At 47.4% G+C, this 7500-nt stretch overlaps 20 non-coding genes and 7 pseudogenes across 20 annotated transcripts in view; all 27 read right to left on the bottom strand.

Annotated features, from left to right (window-relative positions):
* LOC138538048 (5S ribosomal RNA) overlaps positions 1-38 on the bottom strand; it is a 119-nt gene extending 81 nt beyond the window's left edge. The window contains exon 1 of the ribosomal RNA XR_011286162.1: positions 1-38. This exon is cut by the window's left edge and continues 81 nt beyond it. This is a non-coding gene — a ribosomal RNA (5S ribosomal RNA).
* Positions 39-502: 464 nt separating this feature from the next.
* On the bottom strand, positions 503-611 carry LOC138543216 (5S ribosomal RNA; annotated as a pseudogene).
* A 105-nt stretch (positions 612-716) lies between these two features.
* On the bottom strand, positions 717-835 carry LOC138542319 (5S ribosomal RNA). Its single transcript, XR_011290305.1, has one exon. It is a non-coding gene; the product is annotated as a 5S ribosomal RNA (ribosomal RNA).
* A 106-nt stretch (positions 836-941) lies between these two features.
* On the bottom strand, positions 942-1060 carry LOC138538632 (5S ribosomal RNA). Its single transcript, XR_011286724.1, has one exon. It is a non-coding gene; the product is annotated as a 5S ribosomal RNA (ribosomal RNA).
* A 106-nt stretch (positions 1061-1166) lies between these two features.
* LOC138550991 (5S ribosomal RNA) lies at positions 1167-1285 on the bottom strand. Its single transcript, XR_011294731.1, has one exon. It is a non-coding gene; the product is annotated as a 5S ribosomal RNA (ribosomal RNA).
* Positions 1286-1748: 463 nt separating this feature from the next.
* On the bottom strand, positions 1749-1857 carry LOC138545917 (5S ribosomal RNA; annotated as a pseudogene).
* Positions 1858-1963: 106 nt separating this feature from the next.
* LOC138538047 (5S ribosomal RNA) lies at positions 1964-2082 on the bottom strand. Its single transcript, XR_011286161.1, has one exon. It is a non-coding gene; the product is annotated as a 5S ribosomal RNA (ribosomal RNA).
* Positions 2083-2545: 463 nt separating this feature from the next.
* LOC138544880 (5S ribosomal RNA) lies at positions 2546-2654 on the bottom strand (annotated as a pseudogene).
* Positions 2655-2760: 106 nt separating this feature from the next.
* Positions 2761-2879, bottom strand: LOC138547314 (5S ribosomal RNA). Its single transcript, XR_011291159.1, has one exon. It is a non-coding gene; the product is annotated as a 5S ribosomal RNA (ribosomal RNA).
* Positions 2880-2985: 106 nt separating this feature from the next.
* Positions 2986-3104, bottom strand: LOC138536814 (5S ribosomal RNA). Its single transcript, XR_011284976.1, has one exon. It is a non-coding gene; the product is annotated as a 5S ribosomal RNA (ribosomal RNA).
* A 106-nt stretch (positions 3105-3210) lies between these two features.
* LOC138544183 (5S ribosomal RNA) lies at positions 3211-3319 on the bottom strand (annotated as a pseudogene).
* A 105-nt stretch (positions 3320-3424) lies between these two features.
* On the bottom strand, positions 3425-3543 carry LOC138537659 (5S ribosomal RNA). Its single transcript, XR_011285788.1, has one exon. It is a non-coding gene; the product is annotated as a 5S ribosomal RNA (ribosomal RNA).
* A 106-nt stretch (positions 3544-3649) lies between these two features.
* Positions 3650-3768, bottom strand: LOC138538620 (5S ribosomal RNA). Its single transcript, XR_011286713.1, has one exon. It is a non-coding gene; the product is annotated as a 5S ribosomal RNA (ribosomal RNA).
* Positions 3769-3874: 106 nt separating this feature from the next.
* Positions 3875-3993, bottom strand: LOC138548663 (5S ribosomal RNA). Its single transcript, XR_011292456.1, has one exon. It is a non-coding gene; the product is annotated as a 5S ribosomal RNA (ribosomal RNA).
* Positions 3994-4456: 463 nt separating this feature from the next.
* On the bottom strand, positions 4457-4565 carry LOC138545916 (5S ribosomal RNA; annotated as a pseudogene).
* Positions 4566-4671: 106 nt separating this feature from the next.
* On the bottom strand, positions 4672-4790 carry LOC138547313 (5S ribosomal RNA). Its single transcript, XR_011291158.1, has one exon. It is a non-coding gene; the product is annotated as a 5S ribosomal RNA (ribosomal RNA).
* A 106-nt stretch (positions 4791-4896) lies between these two features.
* On the bottom strand, positions 4897-5015 carry LOC138540436 (5S ribosomal RNA). The gene has a single exon (XR_011288484.1). It is a non-coding gene; the product is annotated as a 5S ribosomal RNA (ribosomal RNA).
* Positions 5016-5121: 106 nt separating this feature from the next.
* On the bottom strand, positions 5122-5240 carry LOC138539282 (5S ribosomal RNA). The gene has a single exon (XR_011287353.1). It is a non-coding gene; the product is annotated as a 5S ribosomal RNA (ribosomal RNA).
* Positions 5241-5346: 106 nt separating this feature from the next.
* Positions 5347-5455, bottom strand: LOC138542816 (5S ribosomal RNA; annotated as a pseudogene).
* A 105-nt stretch (positions 5456-5560) lies between these two features.
* On the bottom strand, positions 5561-5679 carry LOC138537657 (5S ribosomal RNA). The gene has a single exon (XR_011285786.1). It is a non-coding gene; the product is annotated as a 5S ribosomal RNA (ribosomal RNA).
* Positions 5680-5785: 106 nt separating this feature from the next.
* LOC138538609 (5S ribosomal RNA) lies at positions 5786-5904 on the bottom strand. Its single transcript, XR_011286702.1, has one exon. It is a non-coding gene; the product is annotated as a 5S ribosomal RNA (ribosomal RNA).
* A 106-nt stretch (positions 5905-6010) lies between these two features.
* Positions 6011-6129, bottom strand: LOC138548662 (5S ribosomal RNA). The gene has a single exon (XR_011292454.1). It is a non-coding gene; the product is annotated as a 5S ribosomal RNA (ribosomal RNA).
* Positions 6130-6592: 463 nt separating this feature from the next.
* LOC138545915 (5S ribosomal RNA) lies at positions 6593-6701 on the bottom strand (annotated as a pseudogene).
* Positions 6702-6807: 106 nt separating this feature from the next.
* LOC138547311 (5S ribosomal RNA) lies at positions 6808-6926 on the bottom strand. Its single transcript, XR_011291156.1, has one exon. It is a non-coding gene; the product is annotated as a 5S ribosomal RNA (ribosomal RNA).
* A 106-nt stretch (positions 6927-7032) lies between these two features.
* LOC138540435 (5S ribosomal RNA) lies at positions 7033-7151 on the bottom strand. The gene has a single exon (XR_011288483.1). It is a non-coding gene; the product is annotated as a 5S ribosomal RNA (ribosomal RNA).
* Positions 7152-7257: 106 nt separating this feature from the next.
* LOC138539281 (5S ribosomal RNA) lies at positions 7258-7376 on the bottom strand. The gene has a single exon (XR_011287352.1). It is a non-coding gene; the product is annotated as a 5S ribosomal RNA (ribosomal RNA).
* Positions 7377-7482: 106 nt separating this feature from the next.
* The window catches only part of LOC138542348 (5S ribosomal RNA), a 119-nt gene continuing 101 nt past the window's right edge, over positions 7483-7500 (bottom strand). Inside the window, exon 1 of the ribosomal RNA XR_011290333.1 lies at positions 7483-7500. This exon is cut by the window's right edge and continues 101 nt beyond it. This is a non-coding gene — a ribosomal RNA (5S ribosomal RNA).

Genomic DNA, 7500 nt, shown 5'->3' with positions numbered 1-7500 from the left:
TCGAGATCGGGTGCATTCAGTGTGGTGTGGCCGTAGGCTCTAGGAATGCTAAGAATATTACTCTTATGCATTTGCATTTAGTAAGCTAAGCCATGCAGCCACTTGCAACATGATACCACGCTCATCGCTCGATCAGGCTCGATCAGGCGAGATATATAAGACTGGTGGGCCCATTCAGGACTCCTATGTCTGGTAGGATAACTTTAATTCATCCATCCTGTGTCTGTTGCAGGGAGGTGGAGAGAACAATCAACACAATAATGGTTTTCTTTCATGCCTCTTGAAGGACTCAATATTCTCTGTACTGCATTACATGTGAAAGTCGATTTATTACCCATGAACACACTACCTGTATGCTAATTCTATGTAAAAAGGTAGCTCCAGCCCTCATGATGTTGTCCAACATTTCCGCTATAAAACGGGATACAATTATTTTGGAAACATACCAAATTTGAAAAATAATTGAGAAGTTGCGCAATTACTAATCATGGAGCACAAAAAAAGCCTACAGCACCTGGTATTCCCAGGCAGTCTCCCATCCAGGTACTAACTAGGCCCGACCCTGCTTAGCTTCCGAGATCGGGCGCATTCAGTGTGGTGTGGCCGTAGGCTCTGGGCCTAGTGAGTTTGTACTTTTAAGCATCTAGTCGGCTAGACCTTGCAGTTTTGAAAGGCAATTGTGAAATGGCTCACTTCCTGAACTTGGAGCACAAAAAAGCCTACAGCACCTGGTATTCCCAGGTGGTCTCCCATCCAGGTACTAACTAGGCCCGACACTGCTTAGCTTCCGAGATCAGACGAGATCGGGCGCATTCAGTGTGGTGTGGCCGTAGGCTCTGGGCCTAGTGAGTTTTGTACTTTTAAGCATCTAGTCGGCTAGACCTTGCAGTTTTGAAAGGCAATTGAGAAATGGCTCACTTCCTGAACTTGGAGTACAAAAAAGCCTACAGCACCTGGTATTCCCAGGCGGTCTCCCATCCAGGTACTAACTAGGCCCGACACTGCTTAGCTTCTGAGATCAGACGAGATCAGGCGCATTCAGTGTGGTGTGGCCGTAGGCTCTGGGCCTAGTGAGTGTTGTACTTTTAAGCATCTAGTCGGCTAGACCTTGCAGTTTTAAAAGGCAATTGAGAAAGGGCTCACTTCCTGAACTTGGAGCACAAAAAAGCCTACAGCACCTGGCATTCCCAGGCGGTCTCCCATCCAGGTACTAACTAGGCCTGACACTGCTTAACTTCCGAGATCAGACGAGATCGGGTGCATTCAGTGTGGTGTGGCCGTAGGCTCTAGGAATGCTAAGAATATTACTCTTATGCATTTGCATTTAGTAAGCTAAGCCATGCAGCCACTTGCAACATGATACCACGCTCATCGCTCGATCAGGCTCGATCAGGCGAGATATATAAGACTGGTGGGCCCATTCAGGACTCCTATGTCTGGTAGGATAACTTTAATTCATCCATCCTGTGTCTGTTGCAGGGAGGTGGAGAGAACAATCAACACAATAATGGTTTTCTTTCATGCCTCTTGAAGGACTCAATATTCTCTGTACTGCATTACATGTGAAAGTCGATTTATTACCCATGAACACACTACCTGTATGCTAATTCTATGTAAAAAGGTAGCTCCAGCCCTCATGATGTTGTCCAACATTTCCGCTATAAAACGGGATACAATTATTTTGGAAACATACCAAATTTGAAAAATAATTGAGAAGTTGCGCAATTACTAATCATGGAGCACAAAAAAGCCTACAGCACCTGGTATTCCCAGGCAGTCTCCCATCCAGGTACTAACTAGGCCTGACCCTGCTTAGCTTCCGAGATCGGGCACATTCAGTGTGGTGTGGCCGTAGGCTCTGGGCCTAGTGAGTTTTGTACTTTTAAGCATCTAGTCGGCTAGACCTTGCAGTTTTAAAAGGCAATTGAGAAAGGGCTCACTTCCTGAACTTGGAGCACAAAAAAGCCTACAGCACCTGGTATTCCCAGGCGGTCTCCCATCCAGGTACTAACTAGGCCTGACACTGCTTAACTTCCGAGATCAGTCGAGATCGGGTGCATTCAGTGTGGTGTGGCCGTAGGCTCTAGGAATGCTAAGAATATTACTCTTATGCATTTGCATTTAGTAAGCTAAGCCATGCAGCCACTTGCAACATGATACCACGCTCATCGCTCGATCAGGCTCGATCAGGCGAGATATATAAGACTGGTGGGCCCATTCAGGACTCCTATGTCTGGTAGGATAACTTTAATTCATCCATCCTTTGTCTGTTGCAGGGAGGTGGAGAGAACAATCAACACAATAATGGTTTTCTTTCATGCCTCTTGAAGGACTCAATATTCTCTGTACTGCATTACATGTGAAAGTCGATTTATTACCCATGAACACACTACCTGTATGCTAATTCTATGTAAAAAGGTAGCTCCAGCCCTCATGATGTTGTCCAACATTTCCGCTATAAAACGGGATACAATTATTTTGGAAACATACCAAATTTGAAAAATAATTGAGAAGTTGCGCAATTACTAATCATGGAGCACAAAAAAGCCTACAGCACCTGGTATTCCCAGGCAGTCTCCCATCCAGGTACTAACTAGGCCTGACCCTGCTTAGCTTCCGAGATCGGGCGCATTCAGTGTGGTGTGGCCGTAGGCTCTGGGCCTAGTGAGTTTTGTACTTTTAAGCATCTAGTCGGCTAGACCTTGCAGTTTTGAAAGGCAATTGTGAAATGGCTCACTTCCTGAACTTGGAGCACAAAAAAGCCTACAGCACCTGGTATTCCCAGGTGGTCTCCCATCCAGGTACTAACTAGGCCCGACACTGCTTAGCTTCCGAGATCAGACGAGATCGGGCGCAATCAGTGTGGTGTGGCCGTAGGCTCTGGGCCTAGTGAGTTTTGTACTTTTAAGCATCTAGTCAGCTAGACCTTGCAGTTTTGAAAGGCAATTGAGAAATGGCTCACTTCCTGAACTTGGAGCACAAAAAAGCCTACAGCACCTGGTATTCCCAGGCGGTCTCCCATCCAGGTACTAACGAGGCCCGACACTGCTTAGCTTCCGAGATCAGACGAGATCGGGCGCAATCAGTGTGGTGTGGCCGTAGGCTCTGGGCCTAGTGAGTTTTGTACTTTTAAGCATCTAGTCAGCTAGACCTTGCAATTTTGAAAGGCAATTGAGAAATGGCTCACTTCCTGAACTTGGAGCACAAAAAAGCCTACAGCACCTGGTATTCCCAGGTGGTCTCCCATCCAGGTACTAACTAGGCCCGACCCTGCTTAGCTTCCGAGATCGGGCGCATTCAGTGTGGTGTGGCCTTAGGCTCTGGGCTTAGTGAGCTTGTACTTTTAAGCATCTAGTCGGCTAGACCTTGCAGTTTTGAAAGGCAATTGTGAAATGGCTCACTTCCTGAACTTGGAGCACAAAAAAGCCTACAGCACCTGGTATTCCCAGGTGGTCTCCCATCCAGGTACTAACTAGGCCCGACACTGCTTAGCTTCCGAGATCAGACGAGATTGGGCGCATTCAGTGTGGTGTGGCCGTAGGCTCTGGGCCTAGTGAGTTTTGTACTTTTAAGCATCTAGTCGGCTAGACCTTGCAGTTTTGAAAGGCAATTGAGAAATGGCTCACTTCCTGAACTTGGAGTACAAAAAAGCCTACAGCACCTGGTATTCCCAGGCGGTCTCCCATCCAGGTACTAACTAGGCCCGACACTGCTTAGCTTCTGAGATCAGACGAGATCAGGCGCATTCAGTGTGGTGTGGCCGTAGGCTCTAGGCCTAGTGAGTGTTGTACTTTTAAGCATCTAGTCGGCTAGACCTTGCAGTTTTAAAAGGCAATTGAGAAAGGGCTCACTTCCTGAACTTGGAGCACAAAAAAGCCTACAGCACCTGGTATTCCCAGGCGGTCTCCCATCCAGGTACTAACTAGGCCTGACACTGCTTAACTTCCGAGATCAGACGAGATCGGGTGCATTCAGTGTGGTGTGGCCGTAGGCTCTAGGAATGCTAAGAATATTACTCTAATGCATTTGCATTTAGTAAGCTAAGCCATGCAGCCACTTGCAACTTGATACCACGCTCATCGCTCGATCAGGCTCGATCAGGCGAGATATATAAGACTGGTGGGCCCATTCAGGACTCCTATGTCTGGTAGGATAACTTTAATTCATCCATCCTGTGTCTGTTGCAGGGAGGTGGAGAGAACAATCAACACAATAATGGTTTTCTTTCATGCCTCTTGAAGGACTCAATATTCTCTGTACTGCATTACATGTGAAAGTCGATTTATTACCCATGAACACACTACCTGTATGCTAATTCTATGTAAAAAGGTAGCTCCAGCCCTCATGATGTTGTCCAACATTTCCGCTATAAAACGGGATACAATTATTTTGGAAACATACCAAATTTGAAAAATAATTGAGAAGTTGCGCAATTACTAATCATGGAGCACAAAAAAGCCTACAGCACCTGGTATTCCCAGGCAGTCTCCCATCCAGGTACTAACTAGGCCTGACCCTGCTTAGCTTCCGAGATCGGGCACATTCAGTGTGGTGTGGCCGTAGGCTCTGGGCCTAGTGAGTTTTGTACTTTTAAGCATCTAGTCGGCTAGACCTTGCAGTTTTGAAAGACAATTGTGAAATGGCTCACTTCCTGAACTTGGAGCACAAAAAAGCCTACAGCACCTGGTATTCCCAGGTGGTCTCCCATCCAGGTACTAACTAGGCCCGACACTGCTTAGCTTCCGAGATCAGACGAGATCGGGCGCAATCAGTGTGGTGTGGCCGTAGGCTCTGGGCCTAGTGAGTTTTGTACTTTTAAGCATCTAGTCAGCTAGACCTTGCAGTTTTGAAAGGCAATTGAGAAATGGCTCACTTCCTGAACTTGGAGCACAAAAAAGCCTACAGCACCTGGTATTCCCAGGCAGTCTCCCATCCAGGTACTAACGAGGCCCGACACTGCTTAGCTTCCGAGATCAGACGAGATCGGGCGCATTCAGTGTGGTGTGGCCGTAGGCTCTGGTTCTTGTGAGTTTTGTACTTTTAAGCATCTAGTCGGCTAGACCTTGCAGTTTTGAAAGGCAATTGAGAAATGGCTCACTTCCTGAACTTGGAGTACAAAAAAGCCTACAGCACCTGGTATTCCCAGGCGGTCTTCCATCCAGGTACTAACTAGGCCCGACACTGCTTAGCTTCTGAGATCAGACGAGATCAGGCACATTCAGTGTGGTGTGGCCGTAGGCTCTGGGCCTAGTGAGTTTTGTACTTTTAAGCATCTAGTCGGCTAGACCTTGCAGTTTTAAAAGGCAATTGAGAAAGGGCTCACTTCCTGAACTTGGAGCACAAAAAAGCCTACAGCACCTGGTATTCCCAGGCGGTCTCCCATCCAGGTACTAACTAGGCCCGACCCTGCTTAGCTTCCGAGATCGGGCGCATTCAGTGTGGTGTGGCCGTAGGCTCTGGGCCTAGTGAGTTTGTACTTTTAAGCATCTAGTCGGCTAGACCTTGCAGTTTTGAAAGGCAATTGTGAAATGGCTCACTTCCTGAACTTGGAGCACAAAAAAGCCTACAGCACCTGGTATTCCCAGGTGGTCTCCCATCCAGGTACTAACTAGGCCCGACACTGCTTAGCTTCCGAGATCAGACGAGATTGGGCGCATTCAGTGTGGTGTGGCCGTAGGCTCTGGGCCTAGTGAGTTTTGTACTTTTAAGCATCTAGTCGGCTAGACCTTGCAGTTTTGAAAGGCAATTGAGAAATGGCTCACTTCCTGAACTTGGAGTACAAAAAAGCCTACAGCACCTGGTATTCCCAGGCGGTCTCCCATCCAGGTACTAACTAGGCCCGACACTGCTTAGCTTCTGAGATCAGACGAGATCAGGCGCATTCAGTGTGGTGTGGCCGTAGGCTCTGGGCCTAGTGAGTGTTGTACTTTTAAGCATCTAGTCGGCTAGACCTTGCAGTTTTAAAAGGCAATTGAGAAAGGGCTCACTTCCTGAACTTGGAGCACAAAAAAGCCTACAGCACCTGGTATTCCCAGGCGGTCTCCCATCCAGGTACTAACTAGGCCTGACACTGCTTAACTTCCGAGATCAGACGAGATCGGGTGCATTCAGTGTGGTGTGGCCGTAGGCTCTAGGAATGCTAAGAATATTACTCTTATGCATTTGCATTTAGTAAGCTAAGCCATGCAGCCACTTGCAACATGATACCACGCTCATCGCTCGATCAGGCTCGATCAGGCGAGATATATAAGACTGGTGGGCCCATTCAGGACTCCTATGTCTGGTAGGATAACTTTAATTCATCCATCCTGTGTCTGTTGCAGGGAGGTGGAGAGAACAATCAACACAATAATGGTTTTCTTTCATGCCTCTTGAAGGACTCAATATTCTCTGTACTGCATTACATGTGAAAGTCGATTTATTACCCATGAACACACTACCTGTATGCTAATTCTATGTAAAAAGGTAGCTCCAGCCCTCATGATGTTGTCCAACATTTCCGCTATAAAACGGGATACAATTATTTTGGAAACATACCAAATTTGAAAAATAATTGAGAAGTTGCGCAATTACTAATCACGGAGCACAAAAAAGCCTACAGCACCTGGTATTCCCAGGCAGTCTCCCATCCAGGTACTAACTAGGCCTGACCCTGCTTAGCTTCCGAGATCGGGCACATTCAGTGTGGTGTGGCCGTAGGCTCTGGGCCTAGTGAGTTTTGTACTTTTAAGCATCTAGTCGGCTAGACCTTGCAGTTTTGAAAGGCAATTGTGAAATGGCTCACTTCCTGAACTTGGAGCACAAAAAAGCCTACAGCACCTGGTATTCCCAGGTGGTCTCCCATCCAGGTACTAACTAGGCCCGACACTGCTTAGCTTCCGAGATCAGACGAGATCGGGCGCAATCAGTGTGGTGTGGCCGTAGGCTCTGGGCCTAGTGAGTTTTGTACTTTTAAGCATCTAGTCAGCTAGACCTTGCAGTTTTGAAAGGCAATTGAGAAATGGCTCACTTCCTGAACTTGGAGCACAAAAAAGCCTACAGCACCTGGTATTCCCAGGCAGTCTCCCATCCAGGTACTAACGAGGCCCGACACTGCTTAGCTTCCGAGATCAGACGAGATCGGGCGCATTCAGTGTGGTGTGGCCGTAGGCTCTGGTTCTTGTGAGTTTTGTACTTTTAAGCATCTAGTCGGCTAGACCTTGCAGTTTTGAAAGGCAATTGAGAAATGGCTCACTTCCTGAACTTGGAGTACAAAAAAGCCTACAGCACCTGGTATTCCCAGGCGGTCTTCCATCCAGGTACTAACTAGGCCCGACACTGCTTAGCTTCTGAGATCAGACGAGATCAGGCACATTCAGTGTGGTGTGGCCGTAGGCTCTGGGCCTAGTGAGTTTTGTACTTTTAAGCATCTAGTCGGCTAGACCTTGCAGTTTTAAAAGGCAATTGAGAAAGGGCTCACTTCCTGAACTTGGAGCACAAAAAAGCCTACAGCACCTGGTA

The sequence above is a fragment of the Ambystoma mexicanum genome, unplaced genomic scaffold (genome assembly GCF_040938575.1).
Source record: "Ambystoma mexicanum isolate Mex_15411 unplaced genomic scaffold, UKY_AmexF1_1 Mex_scaf10, whole genome shotgun sequence".
NCBI classification, from domain to species: Eukaryota; Metazoa; Chordata; class Amphibia; order Caudata; family Ambystomatidae; genus Ambystoma; species Ambystoma mexicanum.
This window is presented reverse-complemented; position numbering and strand designations above follow the sequence as displayed.